Genomic DNA, 19,084 nt, shown 5'->3' with positions numbered 1-19,084 from the left:
AAAGTCTTAAGGATGACAACACTTTGCTACCTTTTGTTTTTTAGCAGGACTCTGGAAAATTGAGGATGTTAGATAAATAAGCTACTATGTGAGTATCAATATATTATACAGTTTTTACATGGAACCATTCATATTTGAAAAGAATCAACAATGGAACTACTTTGCAGGGCAGTTGTCCCAAGAACAGTAAAACCCAAGCTTGATGCCCAGGCCATGGAAGGCCAGAAGCTAAAGAACATTAGATTAACCAAGACAAAAAGAGATGACAGCAAGTGTCTGGAGATTTAGAAAAGGAGGGAAGGCTGGCCAATGTGGATTTCCAGGAGCCTCAGGTTGGGGCACAGATGCCTCTGTGCACCCTCAGGCAGGCAGCGGGAAGAACAGAAGGTCCCTTACTACAGAGTACGACTACAGGGTACGAAGAGAGTATGATGACCTGTATCACTGGCCAAGGGCAAGAGAAATGGTGGGAAAAGTGAAATGATCACGGCCTCTGATAGGATATGAGGCTACAGTATACATGAGTTTTTCACTAACAGTAGTGAGGGGTGGCAGTAGGTAGGGAACCTAGGGCCAAAATAGGAATAGCCCTCCTGGTCTAAGATAACAGTAGGTAACAAAGCAACACGCCAATGGAAGTAGTCAGTGAGTACAGACACATGCTGGGGATGGACTCCTGGAAACAGCCACAGTATCTGTACCGGCAGTGGACTTGGAGCCAGGCTGTGACAGTATGTTTAAACCTGTGCTCCACAGCTTGTACGCTGCCAATGCGGCCTGGTTCTATCTCTGTGCCCTGGAAAGACTGAATTTGTGGAACTTTTCAACTTTTTTCCAGTAGGGCCTACAGCAGAAGGAAAGAAAGAGAAGGGCATGGGAGAAAATTTACAGTGTCGATTTCCAAGGCAAAACCTTCCCTTTTGCCTTTGGGGAGTGGGGTGGCTAAAGGTCAGGGACTGAGATGCCAGAGGTACCTATAAAGCTTTCTTCTCACTTCAGTTTTACAATTCACAAAGCTTTCCAACTTGCATTTCTCATTTGATTCTCTACAACATCCTATATGGTTGGTGTACACAAACTAAACACGTGAAGGCACATGGAGGCACTCCAACTTAAAAATAGGGAAACAGATTATCCAAAGGTAACTATTGAGAGAGACAATAAACACCCAGGTTTTCCAACTACAAGTCAGCTCACCAGGTCCCTGTCTATGCTACCACAAGTGCTCATGGGGTCCCAAGTGTTACAGATGTTTTCTTCTCCTTCCACTCATATTTAAACCTGGATCTCCGCATGCTTGGAGGTTCTTCCTTCCAGCCTCTTGGCCCACCCTCACTAAAAATGTCATTGCTCAGAAGGGACCCCCACCTCTTGCCTGCCTTGCTGGGCCTTTCAATTAACTAGGCCTCCTTCCTGAACCCCTAACAAGGTCCATCTTCTTGAATTTTATAAGAAAAATCATGATTCCAAGGAGATTAGCAGTCCAAGGAAAGCATGCCAAGACAGAGAGAACAATGGTATTCACAGACTGACCTGGATTCTAAGATCAGCTTTATGGATTTCCAGGTGTAAACCCTGGGCGTATTACTTCAGTTTCCTAAGCCTCAACTCCCTCATCTATAAAATGGGATTTTATATAGTATAAATAAGATCCATAACACAACTGATTCTTAATACGTTGATTTCCCTTTCTGTTTCACCATCTACAGTCTTTCTTCTAAAATTCCCTGGACTTTCCCTTCACAAAGCCCCACTCTAACACTCCATCCCCAGCTCCACTGATGATCCATATTCTGCAGGACTGATAAAACCACAGGATTTCCCAAAATCTACTCGGGCTTGGTAGGTCACACTCAAGACTGAAATCAGGAAAGACTATGAAGGGCTATGAAGTCATGTTAAGAGAGCTTGTGGGAGAATGGATTTAGTCAGGTCCAGGATACCAGGTAGCAGGAAGTAGTAGGCAGAAGCCAGAAGAAATTGAGAGTGCTTTTGCTTTATTCATGGCAAGTGATCCCAGACTGTCTGCCTATGACAGTCTCTTAGGCATGGAGTAGGAGAGTAATTACCTGTAAATTATCTGTACTGAGGGTAAAAATAAGCCCCAAACTAGTCAGCCTGTATCTTGGCCCAAGTATGCCCAGGTACCCTCACTCACCAGTACCAAGACTGAGCTCAGCTGGCAAGTTCTTCTTGTGCGTTACAGCGTCAGCACCACCTGCCTCAGGGAAGAGGGCTCACCTAGAACAGAGAGAAGTCCGTCAGGGTCTTGCTCAGAACAGGCCTGAGCTTAGGTCGATGCATGCATTTGAAGTTCCTGCCCTTACAGGTCTTGCAACGTAGCAAAAAAACAGGTTAATAAACAGTTTCAGGTTGTGCTAAGGGCCAAAAACAAACATAAAGCAGATCAAGGAAAAAGAAGGACTGTGAGTGAGAATGAGGTCTATTTTAGATAAAAGTCAGGGAAGACTTCTCCAAGAAGCAGTCACTAGACAGAGACCCAAGTAAGGGGGTGAGATCTTCAAAGATCAGAGGGAAGAGAGCTTCAGAAAGGGGAAATAAGCACAAAAGCCCTGAGGCAATGATGGGCAAGAGGAAGCTTGTTACACTAAGGAACAAGAAAGTCTACAGAACTAGAATGTAGTGATAGGAAGAATGAGGTTCCTCCAGGCTTCCAAAACCTGGAACCCAGATGGGACAAACTTCCAAGCACTATGAGGCTGACTTTAGGTTTTTCTACTTACCCCGTCCTCTGCTGGGCAGGGACACAGAAACTCCTATATATTACTTGGAATGTGGGGTAGAAATGACTGGGGTAAAGAGAAGAGTAGCACAGTGCCAAGCCTTGTTGTAAACCCTTTGTATTAACTCATTAAATCTTCACAAACTCTTGTATTGTAAGGTTGGCGTGATGTTACATTCTTCACTTTTTCTAAAGGAAAACAGATACAGAGATGCTAAGTAAATTTGCCCAAATTAACACAGCTAATAGATGGCAGACTTGGGACTTCAACCTGAGAAGTTCAACCCCCAGGGCTTGCCTTCTTAAGCACACATTATACCACTTCTCAAAACACAGAAGGAAAAAAGACAGAAAAGCATGCTCTAGTCCTGGCTTTTATACCCAAGCCTGGGATATTCTCCATTTACTTGCAGTCCAGACTTTTTACTAAACACCAGTTGAATGACTTCTGAGTCCTTCAGCCAGGTAGTTCCAGAGGATACTGTGAGCACAAAGCTATGATAATCACTACAACCACAACAGTCATTTAACTATCATTAACATTTAACGCACAGTTTGAAATAGTCTAAGTACTGGGTTAAGCACTTTACATGTACTATTTTATTTCAGAGAAAGAATGACAGCTGCTCTAAGACCTGGATAGGAGGATGTGGGGACCGGGTTCCAGGTCTGAACAAAGCAGCAAACACAAGGAACTAAAGGATCTCTGTAGGCTGGGGTTAAAGCCCAAAAGCAAGCGGCAAAAGCAGAGGCACTAAGGAGTGGGAGGTAACAGGAAGGGACTATCAGCACCTCCAATTAAATAACATGTCAACAAACTGTGAACCCTCCTCCCATTTCCCAGTCCCCATGGTTCAGCAAATGGTGTAACAATTCTCTCAAGTACATATTTAGACTTCAAAATGTATCAGGCTCTTCAACCCCTTCTTCCCTCATCCCCAAGTCCTTGAAGAGTTTTTTTTTCCCCCAACAGCTCTACATCCAAACCATCTTTATTCCCTGCTGCGTCAACTTCCTCTTGGTTCAGGATCTCATTTTCTCCTGCCTGCACTGCTGGAATACGTCTTAGAATTTACTGACATTACAAGGACAGGCTGTTAGAGTAGCCTCTTTCCTGGTCTCTCTTTCACTAGTCTTTCCCTGCCCCTTCTACTCCTATCTATTGGAGCCCACACTTTTAGAATCATGTTCCTAATGCCACTCCCCTGCTCAAAAAAATGGCATGGCTCCCAATCACCTCAGCCCAACTCTCTAGACTCTTACACCATGGGTCTGGTCATCACTTATGACTGTGGGCCTTCCAGTTACCATACTTTTATCCATGTTGTTATCTCACCTGGAATGACTCTCTTCATTTATTCATATTTAAATTCATCTTAGTCTTCAAGGCCTAGCAATTAGGTGAAATTATCCTGAACCCTTCCTCACCTCTCTGTTGTGTTCTTCCAATACCTCTGGCTGTGACTACAATCAAGCTCTGTCCTCACCATCCACTAAGGCTTCAGAACAGTTCCTCTGTGTTTCTTTCATGTAAACATTCCTACTGCTTCCAGATAATGAAGACCTCGTCAGTTAAGATTTCTGTTCAAATGTCTACCAGTCTTACTATGGATCCATCTCCTAACAAGAGACCTGAGTTTTAATCTGAGCCTCAGATTCCTTAATTACAAAATATGGATACAATTCCCATCCTGTCTACAACACAAAGATTTTTTTAAGAATCAATATGACACTGTAACAGGAGAGGAAAGGGGAAGAGTGAAGGTGGGAGACCCAGCCAAATCTTTAACAGCTCTTTTTATCAGCTGCAACCACCCCCCCCCCAAGTCTTTTATCCAATCAATCAAAAAACAATTCCTGGGTCAAGACAGCCATGGTTACAACTCTGGGTTGGGGATTATAGAGGACACAGGGATGAAAGAGAACAAATCTTATCCTTGGGCTCCTAGTAGTCCAGGGCAGGACTGTGTCAACTTCCTCCAAATATAATAAGAATATTAGGCAGGCTACAGGAAAGAGAATGTAGGTTCTTAAAAACTAAAAACAGTTACTGTATGATCCCACTCCTAGGCATATATCCAGAGAAAACTCTTAATTCAAAAAGATACACACACACCCCAATGTTCATAGCACCACTATTTACAATAGCCAATACCTGAAAGATGTGGTTTGTACATACACACTGAAATTTTTATTTTTTGCTTTTCCTATCTATTTTTTAAAAAATCCAAAATAGGTCAAAAAGAACAATCATGAGAACTCCCCCAGTGACACAGTGGGTAAGATTCCACCTGTAAATGCAGAGGACACAGGTCAGATCCCTGGCCCGCGAAGACCCGCCTGCTGCGGAGCCACTGAGCCGGCGCTGCAGCCGGGGGCCTGTGCTCTGGAGCCGTGAGCAGCAGCAAGAAAAGCCATGGCAGTGAGGAGCCCGGGCACCACAGCTAGAGCCCACGTGCAGCAACGAAGACACAGCACAATCAGAATTGTTTTAAATAAATTTAAAAAAAATAGAACAATCATTAAGAATACAGGTACCAGACATAAGGTCAAAGGGTAGATAGGAAAGTATGCCTTCTTCAGAAAGTTTGGAAGACTTGTGTTTTAAAAGCTGGACTTAACACAAACAGCTCGCTGAGTTTTCCCCTGATCCAGCTTCCGCTGCCCTACCTGCCAACATGACACAGCTGACCCGCTGAAGAACTCCATATACACACAGCCTTGTACAGCAGCACTCAAGTAACTGGGAGGGTCTTCTCATCCCACTATGGTCTCATTCCAGACCTGTCTTCACTGTGTGAGTTCTGTCACCTCTTGAAAATATGGCTATGTCAGCACAAGACAACATTGAATCTTTACAATGATTAATAAAACCACAATGGAATATTACTCAGCCATAAAAAAGAATGAAACAGTGCCATCTGCAGCAACATGGATGAACCGAGAGATTATCAAACTAAGTGAAATAAGCCAAAAAGAAAAATACTGTATGACACCACTTACATGTAAAATCTAAAATATGATGCAAATGAATATTTACAAAATAGAAATAGATTCACAGACACAGAAAACAAACATATGGTTACCAAAGGGGAAGGGGGGATATGAGAAGAATAGGAGTTTGGGATTAGCAGATACAACCTATACATAAATAAACAAGGTCCTATTGTATAGCATAGGAACCTATATTCAATATCCTACAATAAATCATATTGGAAAAGAATATGAAAAATACACATTCATATAACTGAATCACTTTGTTGTATACCAGAAACTAATACAAAATAACACAACCTTATAAATCAAACATATTTTAAAAAAAAAGAATATTTTGGCAGAACCTAACAGTTTCAAGAGCTCTATGTATTGTAAAAGGGTGGGGTGGGGCAGGGGGTAGGGGGGGAATCAGTCTGATTACAAGTGGCCTCAGAAGCTTCATTTGAGCAACGGCTTAGGCCAGGCCTTAATGCAGGGTGACAGAAAGACCTGGGCTGCTCCTGGACTAGGTGTTATGTTGGCAACCCTCCTAATCCTAATACCCTGTGAAGCAAGTGATGGAATGCCCACTTTATAGCCAAGGTAACTGAATATGGGTCTTCCCTGGTGGCTCAGTGGTAAAGAATCCACCTGCCAATGCAGGAGACACAGGTTCAACCCCTAGGTTAGGAAGATCCCTTGGAGAAGGAAATGGCAACCCACTCCAGTATTCTTGTCTGGGAAATCCCATGGACAGAGGAGCCTGGCAGGCTACAGGCCATGGGGTCACAAAAGAGCTGGACACAACTTAGTGACTAAAACTGAAGATGCGTGAGGAGGCTAAGTGTATCATTCAAAATCAAATGGCTGGTAAGCAGCAGAGCTATATTTGAACCTAGGTCTGCTTTACTTTATCCAAAGTCTATGTGCTTGCTTCATGATCTGCCTTACTCATGTAGCAACATGAAAGGAAGACCATAAAAACTCTGGAGCTCTTTCTACCTCAAAATCCAATGATTTGAATGGGGGTTGGGGGAGGAGAAGAACTATACAAAAAGATCTTCACAACCCAGATAATCACAATGGTGTGATCACTTACCTAGAGTCAGACATCCTGGAATGTGATGTCAAGTGGGCCTAAGGAAGCATCATTATGAACAAAGCTAGTGGAAGTGATGCAATTCCAGTTGAGCTATTTCAAATTCTAAAAGACGACGCTGTGAAAGTGCTGCACTCAATATGCCAGCAAATTTGGAAAATTCAGCAGTGGCCACAGGACTGGAAAAGGTCCGTTTTCATTCCAATCCCTAAGAAACGCAATCCCAAAGGATGCTCAAACTACTGCACAACTGCACTCATCTCATACGCTAGTAAACTAATGCTCAAAATTCTCCAAGCCAGGCTGCAGCAGTACATGAACCGTGAACTTCCAGATGTTCAAGCTGGATTTAGAAAAGGCAGAGGAACCAGAGGTCAAATTGCCAACATCCACTGGATCATCAAAAAAGTAAGAGTTCCAGAAAAAACATCTATTTCTGCTTTACTGACTATGCCACAGCTGTTGACTGTATGGATCACCACAAACTGTGGAAAATTCTTCAAGAGATGGGAATCCCAGACCACTTGACCTGCCTCTTGAGAAATCTGTATGCAGGTCAGGAAGCAACAGTTAGGACTGGACATGGAACAACAGACTGGTTCCAAATAGGAAAAGGAGTATGTCAAGGCTGTATATTGTCACCCTGTTATTTAACTTATATGCAGAGTACATCATGAGAAATGCTGGGCTGGAGGAAGCACAAGCTGGAATCAAGATTTCCAGGAGAAATACCAATAACCTCAGATATGCAGATGACACCACCCTTATGGCAGAAAGTGAAAAAGAACTAAAGAGCCTCTTGATGAAAGTCAAAGAGAGTGAAGAAGTTGGTTTAAAGCTCAACATTCAGAAAACTAAGATCATGGCACCTGGTCCCATCACCTCATGGCAAATAGATGAGGAAACAGTGGAAACAATGGCTGACTTTATTTTTTGGGGCTCCAGAATCACTGCAGATGGTAACTGCAGTCACAAAATTAAAAGGTGCTTTACTCCTTGGAAGGAAAGTTATGACCAACCTAGACAGCATATTAAAAAGCAGAGACATTACTTTGCCAACAAAGGTCCGTCTAGTCAAGGCTATGGTTTTTCCAGTAGTCATGTATGGATGTGAGAGTTGGACTATAAAGAAAGCTGAGCGCCAAAGAATTGATGCTTTTGACTGTGGTGTTGGAGAAGACTCTTGAGAGTCCCTTGGACTGCAAGGAGATTCAACCAGTCCATCCTAAAGGAGATCAGTCCAGAGTGTTCATTGAAAGGACTGATGTTGAAACTGAAACGCCAATACTTTGGCCACCTGATGCAAAGAGCTGACTCATTTGAAAAGACCCTGATGCTGGGAAAGATTGAGGGCAGCAAAAGGGGACGACAGAGGATGAGATGGTTGGATAGCATCACCAACTAAACAGACATGAGTTTGGGTAGACTCCAGGAGTTGGTGATGGACAGGGAGGCCTGGAGTGCTACAGTCCATGGGGTCACAAAGAGTCGGACACAACTGAGCAACTGAACTGAACTGAGGGGGAGGGGAGAAGAGAGTGTTTACTGCTGCTGTGACCTTACAGCAGGTTTAGGGTCTTCTTAACTGTAACAGCTCAAGGATCTGACAGTCTGGCAAGTAGAAGACACGAAGTACCTGGGGAACCTGTGACTGAATAAAACACCTGCCCCATCAACCTTTGTTCTAAGATCTAGAAGGTCCAACCCAAATCTCAAGCTCCATGTTCTGACTGTGACCTCCATGTTCTGACTTTCCATGTCATTTCACCTTTCTGGATCTTTTTTCTGTATCTGTGAATTAAGGATCATAGCATCTACTTTCCTGCAGGATTTTCTGATAGATCAAACAAGGTATTTTTTAAAAAATAAAGAAACACAACAGCAACCAAAAAAAAGGTTATTAGGAATCAATGAGAATAACTAAGGCTTTTGGCCTTAATGATGAAAAAATGAAAGCATTAGTCATTCAGTCATGTTTGACTCTGTGACCCCATGGACTGTAGCCTACCAGGCTCCTCTGTCTGTATAATTCTCCAGGCCAGAATACTGAAGGGAGCAGTCATTCCCTTCTCCAGGGTATCTTCCAGATCCAGGGATCAAACCCTGGTCTCTTGCACTGCCAGCAGATTCTTTACCACCTGAGCCACCAGGGAAGCCCCAATGATACATAATAAGTAACAGCAAAAGTCCATTTTTCCTTTCTCTTGGTCTTTTTTATTGTTTGATTCATCTTTTGTGGTACTTAGATGGAAAAAAAATACCTATCATTGAGTCACTTATGCCAGGCCCAGTAGTCTTGTACAGGTGTGAGAGTTGGGCCATAAAGAAGGCTGAATGCCAAAGAATTAATGCTTTCAAGTTGTGGTACTGGGGAAGACTCTTGAGAGTTCCTTGGACTGCAAGGAGATCAAACCAGTCATCAAGGAAATCAACCCGGAATATTCACTGAAAGGACTGATGCTAAAGCTGAAGCTCCAATACTTCAGCCACCTGATGCAAAGAGCCGATTTATTGAAAAAGACCCTGATACTGGGAAAGACTAAAGGCAGAAGAAGGAGAGGGCAGAGAATGAGATGCTTAGATAGCATCATTGACTCAATGGACATGAATTTGAGCAAACTCTGGGAGACAGGGGACAGAGGAGCCTGGCATGCTGCAGTCCACAGGGTTGCAAACAGTCAGACACGACTTAGTGACCGAACAACAACATCCCTACAGAATCCCTGATGTTTAGAGTAGAGCAAACTCCAGGGACTACAGGAAGACTGACTGAAAAAGGTGTTTCTGAAGTGACATCTTCTTCGCGATAGAGGAAGGAAAACGAAAACTAGTTCTCTAGGCCTCCAGGGTGACAACTAAGGCACGAGTGAGCAGTCACAGGACATAATCATAGCATAATAGCTCCAGGTTCAATCAGGCAGGGCTCTCCTGCAGGTAGTCTCAGACCAATTTCTGCTACCATCAGCACGTGAAGGTAGGTGCACAACTGCCCAGACAGCAGGGAGTATGAGACTGGCCACAGAGCAAACAGTCTTTGTCCCAGGAGCCACATCTGCCAATCTATTTTAGTTCTATTCAGCCTGCCCCCTAACATCTTGGCCTCAAAACCCTAACTGCCTCAATCTTTGTGAGGTCACCTCTTCCCAGTCTGGACCAAATCCCATGGTCTTGCAGTTCCAAACTCCTTCCAAAGACAAGAATACCTGACCTTGACTCTGACTGACTCCACTGTGTGTTGCCTATGCCCCAGCATAATAAAACCAATTGGCTGTGTTACTGTGGGGGTTAAAAAGATGACCTCACAACATAATAAAAATGCAGCCAAGTCACAAAATGGCTCAGTAAAACCCTCTTCTACTCCCCAATAAAGACAGGTGTCAGGATGCACAGCATATCACAAAGAGAGGCCTGGGAGGGCAGCTGCTTTCTTAATGACAGGTGACATTAGGGCTCTCGAGCCCAATTCATGTCCATGTATGAGAACACTATACATGCCATAAATAGATGAAACTCAATCCAGGCAGTCTCTAGGCTGCCTGGAGGAATGTCCAGAGAATACAACAGACATGCAAGACAATCATTCTTGCCTCTGCCTTTTCTGGGCAGCCAATAGCATTTCTCCCTCCTCAGCTGAAGCTGTCTCCAGTTTCCCCCTTTTCCTTCCCCGAAAAACCAACCCTGCAGGAATCATCAAGGGAGGCACAAGTAATTACTGTTTTCTTTTCTCCATGCTAATGAGACAGTTAGATGGTTCCCCTTCCCCCTCCGGAGCTGGAAGCCAGAATCTAAGGCTTTACAATCTGTAACCAACAAACCAAAGCTGGGGCAGGAGAGTGCCCTGCAGATGAACAGTGTAGAAGATGGCTTTCTGTCCCTGATGTGACCGGAACTGGAAGACGCACCACCATTCTATAGAAGGGGTGTGAGACCAGAATGAGGAGAGAACTATCCAAAGTGGAAGGCAGGCAGGCAGTGGCAGGGCCCCAATCAGTCTCCTTACTTCTAACCAGAGCATTTTCCGCATCATTCAGACATCCTATAGTACAGATAACTTTGAAGGTGTCCTCAATGTGGAACCTGGAAATGCAAATTTCAAGTTCACATATAAGTTTTCAAATAGGTATTTAAAAAGCAATGACAATGCTCTGCATAAGTGGATTCAGCCCCAGAACTGGGGCTCTGGGGTGGAAGGCCAGGACCTCAGAGACAATGCCAATTTTACCCCAAATTTTAAGCCACAAATAGATAGTCAGGCAAAAACACAATCTGTGAATTTTAGCTGAGATTCAGTGTAGTTACATGAAGACTGTAGATAACAAGGGTGGGGTTAGAACTAACTTTAAGAATGAATTTCAGGCCTGATGGATAAAGGACCACTTTAGAACACTAGGACCTCAGCCAGCTAGTCCAATCCTCGTATTTAACAGATGAAGAAATCAAATCTAGCACTATTGGACGCATCACAGGGAAAGACCCAGGGTGAAGCAGCAGACTGAAAGATGCTACGGTTCAAAGCCAGCCATGACCTGCCTGCCTAGCCATGGTCAGAAAAAAAGGAAGACAGGGCCTCCGGGAAAAAGAGCCAGTATGCGCAAAGGCTGTGGTGAGAAGAAAATGGTTCAAGTTTTTAAACTGGAATAATCTGCAGAATCTTAACAAAAAAAATTTTTTAACCTGAACACAAACTCCTGTCAGCCTCTAAAACTTCTTCCCTTCTCTCTCACTTCTATCCTAGCTCTATCACCTTAGGTTGGATTTAGCAACTCAAATTCAGCCCTCAAACAATTCTGACTCCTGGCAAGAAATATTTAATTCCCATCCCCTACCCATAGGGCCTGGGCATCAACCCTCCTCCCTGCTCTCCTGTATCACAGAGTTGATTGTGGGGCTCCTTGTCGTATGCCAGGACACTACCAGTGCTGACCACCAGACTTCACCTTCTAGTGGACACAAAATCATGTGCCATATTCTACAAATAGGCCCAGGACCATGTGAGAACCCCTGCTTCACGTCAGCTGCCTAACACCTAAGGCCCTCCTAGGACTAAGGCCCAGCTCTGAATCCAAGGCTAGGCCTTCCTACCATCAGCCATTCTTCAGAGATTGCCAGCCAGCCTAGACTTGTACCTGAGTCTGCCACTCTCCCCATCCTTCTGCAGGAAAGACAGCATGGCAGAGTGGAAATAGCAGGCATATAGATCTGTGTTTGAGCCCTGGATCTGGCCACCTAAACTGGGTATCCTTAGGCATTATTATTTAACTGCCTTCCTGAGCTTTGATGTCTGTTTTTCCCACCGTTCTCTCCTACTTGGGGAGAGGGACTACTTAGGTATTCCTCTGTATCCTCAAAGAGTCAGTCTCTGTCTACTGAATGATCCTCTAAAACTCAGTTCCCACACCTGTAAAATGCTGTGATAATATCACCTATCTCAGAGTTATGAGAAAGAACAAGAAAAAATGTAAATTGTCTGGATCAGTGCCTGGCCCTTATCCCTCTACTCTATCAAGGATGTCAGGGCCAAATGTTTGCCTGTACTGAACTAAATGGCCCATCCTCGAGACACCATGCCTTGCTGAACCCTAAGGTCAGCTGGACCTGACCTCCAGTGTCTGTTCCACTCCAGTAATTAGACTGAGTGCCAGTTCCTGAAACCTTGCCAATAGAAACAGCTAATGATATGACTATTCTCCTCATAGTCAAAGGCAGTGAATTTGAAGCAAATGAGGTGTGTACATACACAAATACTCCAGATTGAAAGGAGAGGGGTACACAGGATAAAAGGAAAAAAAGGGGGAAAGCTGTGTTTCTAAGGTAGAGTCTTAAAGAAGAAAGTCCAGATCCCAAGAGGTGGCTAAAGTCATCTGAAGGGCCAGAGACCGAAACAAATTGGCTCAGGTCACAGAGAAAGCTGAAGGCAGAAAGGAGTCTGGAACCCACCACTGCGGTCTCTCATCTAAGGATTTTTCCTGTCCTCCGGGGTAGACACACATAGTCCTAGGAAAAAGGGAGTGAGGCACTGGGGGGCTCAGGGCAGTAGCAGGGAGAACATAAGAGATGCCAAGTGGTACTTATGTCGTTTCCTGCTTTGAAAGGTGACTAAGAAATAAATCAATTCAGCCTTTTGTTTTGCAGGAACCTATTACACTCTGGAAGTTGAACGGTGAAATATCTGGCCAGAACAAGTGCCAGCAGTGAGGGAAGGGGAAGGGCACAGTATGTCGTCTAACTATTATGAGCCCCTCTCCCACAACCTCCACCCACCTGTCCCCAACTTCACAACTCAAACTATAAACTATGTTTCAAGTTTTCTAGGATATCTACGGATATCTATGTCTTTCCCAGACATAACCTGGGGCGTGAAGCATAGATAAGTAGCAGAATAAGAGTTCGGTGTCATGAGGAAAAACCTGATCGGTTCTTTTCTTTTTTCATTCAACACATTCACCTGAACTTCTGGGAAAGTGATTTGCCCAAGGTCACAGCTAATAAGGGCAAATCAGACTTACCCATGTCCTGTGTCCTTTGTGACATGGTGACTTTCAGAAAATTTGACTCTTACAAAGTTGTGAGAGGTAGGTAGGGCAGGTGTTCTCTGTTAAATCATACTGCCCCAGCTTCTGAAAAGTCTGATTTGACACCCCCAATTCATTTCAGGCTTACTCTTGACATTTATCTCCTCTTAGAGAAGCTTCATAATTACTTTCTAACTCAGAGATCAGCAAACTTTCTATATAGGGCCAGCAGTCTCTGCAGTAATTGACTCTGCCAAGGTAATATGAAAGCAGTCATAGATGAACAAATGAGTGTGGCTGTGTTCCAGTACAACTTCAAGGAAAGAGGCAGCAGACTGATTCAGCCCACAGGCCACAGTTTACTTGACATCTATTCTAACCAATCTACTGTCTCCAATCACCCTGTCTCTCAATCTACCACACATAACTCTTATCACAACCCTACAGCCCCAACCGACTCCCTTTACCTACAGGATAGTTTAAACCCTACTCTCATGCTCTATCGTAGCCTTCCCTGCTCACTGTATTCCAATTACAGCAGACTGTCACCTAGGAACTTCCTACCTTCCATCACGCTATTTCCCTAAAAGCTGCAATGCCCCTCTCCATTCATTCCTCTGCCAATATTATCTATTCGGGGCAAGTTCAAATGCTAACACCTGTGGAAAATCTTTCATTGTTCTGTCTTACATGACTAGTCGTTATATGGCTGTCCCTCATCCGCTGCTGCCTCCCTACTCCACCCATAATTCTAAGATTCTTAGGGGGCACAGAGTGTGTCTTATTCAACTCTGTATCCTTTGCAGTACTTAAAACCCAGTGTCCACTGACTGAACAGGCTTCCAGGCTACGAGACAGTAACTAGAATATGGGGATCTTTGGTGCTAATAGAACCGTGAGATTACTCACAGCATCAACAGAGCCTTCAGGCTGTTTCAAGGACTGTCTCCCTCCCTCCCCAATATGTTCCTTGTCTGTCCAGGTAACTAGTCAAGATACGGGTCAAGACCAGGCATTTCACTAAGTTGCTTCTAGCCTATGCTGATACATGTGAAGAGAAGAGGAATCCTATTTTCAGAGCTCCTTGTCCCTGACCTCAAACTGTAACCTTAATACCTGCCATCAACTGATCCCAGACACAGATGTAGCCCTAGTTCAGAAGATAGCCTTCTAACAAGTGCAGGTCCCCACAGGCAGGTGGTTTCACCCAGGTACAGGCTCAGGGCATGCAGACCAACTGCAACTGAAGCGAGGACTCAAAGGTATACGGCAAGAATCACCAGGAGCATCATCCCGAATGCAAAGGGACCACTGTGGAGATTCGGGGGTCCTGTAGCCTGCAAGTAAGACTATCCTAGCTTGAGGAAGCTGTGAGGTCAAAGACTAAGGGCTGATAGGGAAAAACAAAACAAATACACAAAAGAATTTTTCTCCTAAGCCCAGAACAGAACATTCCATCTGGGTAAGTAAGCTTGTCACAGGCATGGGGTACTTAGCATATCTGCCATTCCAGGATTACAGCTGTCAAGTTTTAATTAGGGTAATTAGAGTTAAAAATGTAATTTCATTTCAGGGGTATTCTGAACAGATTCCATTAATTTCTTTTTTAAAAAGAACACAGGAAGGAGGGGCAGGCATGCAGAGGATTCTGGCATCAGAAAAGTAAAGCCCTGTGCCTGGGTGGACAAGCTTTCAAACCATTGCCAAGAACCCCCAGCATCTCTGCAGGTTTGGCCCAGAGGGCAGAGGCTGCTGCTCTTCAGCTTTCTTCCCTAGTTTCCTCTCGGAAACTGCTTCAGTCAGCGTCTGCTAAGAAACCCACCCGTTTTCTCCCCACCTGCTCCTGTGTTACTAGCACTGAGTGGCTACTAGGACAGTCCTAAGTCTAGCCAGGGGCAGAGCTGTCAATCTGACTGGTTATGTTACATGTTCGGCACTACTCTAATGCCCGCCCCCCCACCCTTATCAACTGCTCCTGGACTCATCTTTGTGGTTTCCTCTGTGCTAGTTCCCTGGTCTGGAGTGTTTTCCTTCTGTCCCTACTCTTACTCTTCCTTCAGAGCCAGATTAAAGTTATCTCCTCCAGAAAAAACCTACCTTCATGCCTCTGTGCTTCCAGAGTACCTTGGATATGCCTCAATTAAGGCACAGAAAGAATACTGTGGTTTCTCTGACTTGATGTTAGACTGTGAGGTCTTTCAGGGCAGGGACTGGGTCTTGATCGAGGAATCCTGAGCACTAGCACAAGCCCTGACACACAGAAGATGCTCAACAAATACTTCCTGGATGACCAACTCCTGGGGGAATTTGGTTTCAGCACATTAGCAGCTGAGCACTAAGCCCCTGGGTTCTATGCACAGGAATATCTGGTCCTGAGTCCCTTCTCCCTCTGTGCACAGGGCCAGTACAGAAGCCTGACGCAGCCCTCCCACTGATCCCAAATGATGATTGATCTCTCCCATTAGAGCCTACTCACTCCTTAGGCATCTTGGAAAGGCAATGAGAAAGCCAAAGCAAGCAGAGCATCTCCCCTTATCCTCCTCAACCACTGGTTTTAAGGAATTTCCTCCAGTGTTTGAAGGGTTCTGGTTTCCCTGGTGGCTCAATGGTAGAGAACCCACCTGCCAAGAAGGAGACTTGGGTTTGATCCCTGGGTCGGAAGATCCCCAGGAGGAGGAAGTGGCTACCCACACTCCACTATTCTTCCCTGGGATAACCCATGGGACAGAGGAGGCCTGGCAGGCTACAGTCCATGGCGCTGCAAAAGAGTCGCACACAACTTTGTGACTAAACAACAACAATGGAAGGGTTCCACGGAGAAGGTCTCAGCTCCAGTTCAGTCTACAGAAGGGTAAGGGACACCCCTGGTTTAAAGAAAAAAAAAAAAAGTCCAGCGGCTTGGTTTAGGAAAAAAAACTCCATCAACTTGGAATCAGTGTTATAGATGCTCAAAAATATTGTAGTGCAGTATAACAGAGAACATGCTATGTGACATAGGGCAGCCAAGTCACTTCACTTCTCTGAGCTCCAGCTTCCTTTTCAACCTACCGTGGTGAGTTGTTAGGGGAAATGAACATACAAAGAGGCTTTATCAACATTAACACTAAATGATTTTTCCATCTGAGGAAGGGGCCTGTATTACGTACCTAGCACTGTATTACATGAGTTTATAAAGGTGAGGAAAATATATCAAAGGGAGATACACATTAACCACTTCCCCATTTGTTCAGGACAGCCCTGCCTGCTGGTCCCTAGGGAAAAGGGCTACACCAGCAGGACCTTTGTGTCAACAAGCATAACCAGATCTATTTCACAGTAATCAGATTCTCCCCAGCTAGGAGCGCTCCTCCAGCTTCCTTCCAGGCTCTGCAGGCCTGGCTGCAGGCCCATATCGATCCATTTCTAATTAGGAGCTATGTCAGAGCTTCTGACAGAAGGTCAGGACCTAGGCTGCCTCTGCTGGCCTCTGGCCAAAGCCCGAAATGCCCTGCCCAGGGTGGACAGAGAATGGACACTTTTGTGGTAGAAAAGTATCCCAGATTGAACTTATCATAAACCAGCAGGAAATTTTACAGCTGAAAAGATCCTCTATGACCATGAGCTTTGTTATATTACAGTTGAGAAGGCAAATGTCCAGAAAAGATAACTTGTCCAAGGTGGTACAGAAAGGTAATGCAGATCTTCATACTTCCAGTCCTTCCTCTCTATCAGTGTTTCCCAGCCTGGCTGCACAACAGAAGGACTCTGGGGACGTGTTAAAAATACAGTTCTTCCAGCCCCACCCTAGAAAGTCTAATTTGGAACATCTACAGTGGCTCTGGCTCTTCTGCCAGTATATAATCACCTTCCAATAGAAGTGAACCGTGATATCACAGGATCCAGTTTGGAACTAGACTGAAATACACCTTGGCACATAACAGTATCATTCAGAAGCAATCCGCTATTGTTTGATCCAGCCCTCCCCCACCTGCCATAGTAACAGTTACTCTAGAGGCCTTAGTCAAAGCATCTGCCATAAATGGTTCTCACTTCCTAATGGTCTGCTAGCGTGGCTGTCAACAAAGACATTTCCTTTCAAAACTAGCCTGAAACTAACATGTCTCTTATGAAAATTAGAAATAGTTAACTGAGGGAGATTTAGGAATAGAGAGAAATGGTGTGGTATTGAGCATGTGGCACTGGGGCATGGGCAGATGTCAGTGTCTGTACGCAGGGGAGTATCTGTGTGGATCATAAGGGAGAGGGCAGAGTGGTGTCTGTAAGACAGGCTTGCGGATACTTGCACGGCACACACAATTCTGGGTATCTAGGTAGAAAACAGTGGGACAAAGGCATGGGAGGACAAGTGTGTGGGTACAAGGCAGGAGGAGGAAGTAAGACGACCTCAAGGTATAAGGGAAGGTAAGTATGGATACGTACAGAAGAGAAGAAATATGTGCACCTTTGTAACTCAATTGTGTGTTTATGTGTTGCAAAGCACATAAACCTATAGGGACAGAAAGGAGTGTGTGTCTGTGTGACCCAGACACCTGTATGCATGAAAAAACAGATCCATGAGCATTTCTGACTCATCTAGCCTGAGCTTTGCCTGAAGGCTCATTCCACTTAAGGGCAGGCCTGTCTGCAGAAATCCTCATTAAAACTGACATTTTGACAACTACTAAAAAAAATAAAATGATAATACCACCCCCAGCATCGTGGGAGGTTAAAAAAAAAAAATCAATGCCAATAAAACATAAGAGACAGATGAAACGCAATTATGCCATGATTACTTCTCAGCTTCACAAGAGGAGGTGTTATTTGGAGTTAAACATTGTGTAGTTGATTCAGGTCTCAACCCAAAGGCCTGGATTTCCTGGGTTGCCTGGGGAAGAGGGCAAGAAAGAAGAAAGTAGGTAGAAAAACGTAAAGAGTTGAAAAAACAAAAGATTGAACAATTGGGAAGATGAAAGGGAAAGGACTGACAAGAAACCAAAAATAAAAGACAAGGGCACCTCGAGAAAGGGAGAAGGGAAGGAAAGGAGAATAAAAAGAAAAAAAAGGTAGAAGAGGATAGGAGAAGAGAGTTTCCTTTTTAGGCTAGCCTGGAATTTTGGGCACGGGTAAATCAGTAGGGTAAGGGCCTAACTTCTGCACTTCCTTCCTCATTGCTTTTCCTCTAACCATTTCCTCCATTTGGAATGTTCTTCCCACCATCCTTGCCAACTGACCTTCTAAATCTTCAATAGTCAAATGCTACCAGCTTCTACAAGCTTCTAAGATTTCTCTCAGAAGTTCTCTCCCAAGAACTCCCATAAACTGCCAGAGCACTTTGTCACATTGCACCTACAGCATTTAACGTTCAAACTTATCCCACAGGAATCTGTGCAAGCATATTTCTGTCATTCATTCTGCAAGTACTATCTGTGCCAGGCCTGCTTCAGAGACACAAAGGAAACAGAAATAAACAGCTCACTGTCCCTTGGCCCACAAGGTCTCAATTTTATGAATGAGAGCAGATTCAGGGGTGACACAGCACCAAAGGATAACTATGGAAGTACAAGCAAAGTACAGAAAAGATCAAAATTAACTCTGCTTATGGAGTGACCAGGGAAAGCTTCACTGAGGAGGTAGCATTTGAACTGGTATGAAAAAATGAGTAGGAATTTGTCAGGCAAAGAGGACAAGGAGTTGAAGAGTTTCCACTCAGAGGGAACAGTCAAAACAAAGTCATTCTACTGAACAGGAGCACAGGGAAACAGTGGGTGTCAAAAC

General features: G+C 44.4%; 1 protein-coding gene across 10 annotated transcripts in view; it reads right to left on the bottom strand.

Annotated features, from left to right (window-relative positions):
* RALY (RALY heterogeneous nuclear ribonucleoprotein) overlaps nucleotides 1-19,084 on the bottom strand; it is an 83,042-nt gene that overhangs the window by 43,456 nt on the left and 20,502 nt on the right. For 8 of the 10 annotated variants that reach the window (XM_020902545.2, XM_070472548.1, XM_020902546.2 and 5 more), the window contains exon 2: nucleotides 2,159-2,241. The exons of 1 other annotated variant lie outside the window; for it this stretch is intronic. The gene's annotated coding sequence lies outside the window, so the exon portion shown is untranslated. Of the gene's footprint in view, nucleotides 1-2,158; nucleotides 2,242-2,744; nucleotides 2,869-19,084 lie in introns of those variants that run through there. One more of the 10 variants, XM_020902544.2, reaches the window with a different exon arrangement.

Source organism: Odocoileus virginianus, chromosome 9, assembly GCF_023699985.2.
Source record: "Odocoileus virginianus isolate 20LAN1187 ecotype Illinois chromosome 9, Ovbor_1.2, whole genome shotgun sequence".
Taxonomy (NCBI): Eukaryota; Metazoa; Chordata; class Mammalia; order Artiodactyla; family Cervidae; genus Odocoileus; species Odocoileus virginianus.
Note: the sequence above shows the minus strand (reverse complement) of the source record. Positions and strands in the feature narration are given on the sequence as shown.